At 43.9% G+C, this 2,625-nt stretch overlaps 1 protein-coding gene across 2 annotated transcripts in view; it reads right to left on the bottom strand.

The window, feature by feature from the left end:
- The window catches only part of LOC106765094 (probable serine/threonine-protein kinase mps1), a 17,221-nt gene that overhangs the window by 4,588 nt on the left and 10,008 nt on the right, over window positions 1–2,625 (bottom strand). The gene's annotated exons all lie outside the window — the stretch shown is intronic.

Here is a 2,625-nt window from a genome sequence, read left to right as displayed (position 1 = left end):
CGCGCGTGCCGGCGCGTCGCTGGAGCCCACCGCCGCCGACCACCACCGCCGTGATCACCTCCTTGCCCTCTTTCCGGATCTGTGGTCGTTGCATCAATCGAAGCACGTTGGAGATTTAGGGTTTCTCCCTCTCCATGGCGTCTTCCGCATCTACAAACACCTCTGCTAGTGCCTCATCTTCTTCTGCTGGTGCCTCTGATTCCCCAATATACACTAATTATGTGAATGTACACTTTTCCATTGACAAGTTAGATGGCACGAATTATGCAACATGGGCGTCCGACATCAAACTTTGGTTAAAGAGTCAGGGGTGTGTAGATCACCTTACTAAAAATGTGACAAGTACTACCACAGAGGACACTTCCCGCTGGATGAAAATTGATGCCCAGTTATGCATCGTCATAAAGTCCACCATTCACTCTTCTCTGAAACAAATGTTTCGATCATATGAAACATGTTCAGAAGTATGGGCACAAGCGAAGCTATTATACACGAATGACACCCAGCGTCTTTATGGTGTTTGTCAGGACCTATTCATTGTTATTGGTCCGCTCAATCCTGGTCCCATGACAGAATATTTGGGTAAAGTTCATGCCCTCCTTCATGATTTTAACGAGTTATTACCTCCTGCTTCCACTCCTGCTGAAGAACTGGAACAACGATCAAAGTTCTTCATGCTGTTGGCATTATACGGACTCTCTGATGATTCCTCCCATGTCCGTGATCAGATTTTGGGTTCTCCTATCATTCCCAACTTCACTTCTACTTGTTTTGCTCTTTTGCGTATTCCGAGCAAACCAGTGATTGAGACATCCCCTCATATTGATGATTCCTCAGTTATGGCTGTCCAACGTGATGATCGAAGTCGGTCCCGCAAGCCAGGTAGAGGACGACCAAAATGTGACCATTGTGGCAAGCTAGGCCATAGAATTGATAGATGTTATGCACTTCATGGACGCCCTCCTCGATCTGTAGCAGTGGCTAATTCTGATCCACCTCCTCGACCTCCCCAATCACTGTCTGCAGACCATCCTACTTCATCAAATACTGTAGACAACCCTGCAGTCTTCAACGAATTTCTTAGATGGTATGAGGATCGTCAGCACTCTAGTTCCACTACATCTGCATCTGTTGCACGCACAGGTACATCTTTTGTTGGTCTGACTCACTCCCTCGGATCTTAGGTCCTTGACTCAGGCGCCACCGATCATATAACTGGTAACAAGTCCTTGTTTTCTTCCTTGTCATGTCCAGATAATTTACCCTCGGTCACAATGGCTGATGGGTCAGTCTCATCTCATGGTATTGGTACTGTTCATATTTTTCCGTCCATATCCTTTGATCATGTACTTTATGTCCCTGGGTCTCCCTTCAACTTATTGTCCATAAGTCGTCTAACTCGTTCCCTTTATTGTGTTATTTCCTTTACTAAAGATTCTGTTTGTTTGCAGGACCGGAGTTCGAAACACATGATTGGCACAGGATGTGAGTCTCATGGCCTATATCTTCTCCGCCCTTCTCCACATGCTGGCGTAATCATGGAGTCACCATCCCTTCTTCATGCTCAGTTAGGTCATCCCAGTCTTGCCAAACTGCAACAACTTGTTCCGAGTTTGTCGAAGTTATCAAGTTTGTCGTGTGAGTCTTGTCAGTTAGGAAAGCATACTCGTAGTTCCTTTCCTCGTAGTGTTTCACAACGAGCGTCATCTCCTTTTTCATTAGTTCATTCTGATGTTTGGGGACCTAGTCGTGTTAAGTCCACTTTAGGATTTCAGTATTTTGTTACGTTTATTGATTATTATTCCAGATGTACTTGGTTGTTTTTAATGAAAAATCGTTCTGAGTTGTTTTCTATTTTCCAATCATTTTTCAATGAAATAAAAACACAGTTTGGGGTTTCTATTCGAACTTTACGCAGTGATAATGGTCGTGAATACCTTTCTCAACCGTTTAAAAATTTTATGGCTTCTCATGGCATTCTTCACCAGACCTTATGTGTTTATACTCCTCAACAAAATGGGGTGGCTGAGCGCAAGAATAGACACCTTATTGAAACAACTCATACACTTTTAATCCATGGCCAAGTACCCTCGCGTTTTTGGGGTGATGCAGTTCTCACTGCATGTTATCTCATAAACCGCATGCCGTCTTCTATCCTAGATAACAAAATCCCTCATTCTATCTTATTTCCTCAAGACCCTTTACATCCATTACCTCTTAGAGTCTTTGGGTCTACATGTTTTGTTCATGATTTTAGTCCAAGTCTTGATAAGTTATCTCCTAGATCTCACAAATGTGTCTTCTTAGGATTTTCACTGTCACAAAAGGGCTATAAGTGTTTTTCCCCTTCCCTCAATCGTCATTTTATCTCTGCTGATGTCACCTTTGATGAATCTTCATTTTATTTTTCACATCTATCTTCTAGTTCTGTACCTCCACCTACTACTGTTGATATTCCTATTGTCTGTGATCCTTTAGACTCTCATTCCCCACAGGATCGTCCTTCAACTCCACCCCTTCAGGTTTATAGTCGCCGCAATCGTCTCCCTCATGACTCACCTCCTGTGCCGCCTCCTGTGTCTCCTCCGGCTCCAGCAAATGAGTCTGACCTGCCTATTGCCCTCC

Source organism: Vigna radiata, chromosome 6 (assembly GCF_000741045.1).
Source record: "Vigna radiata var. radiata cultivar VC1973A chromosome 6, Vradiata_ver6, whole genome shotgun sequence".
NCBI lineage: Eukaryota > Viridiplantae > Streptophyta > Magnoliopsida > Fabales > Fabaceae > Vigna > Vigna radiata.
This window is presented reverse-complemented; position numbering and strand designations above follow the sequence as displayed.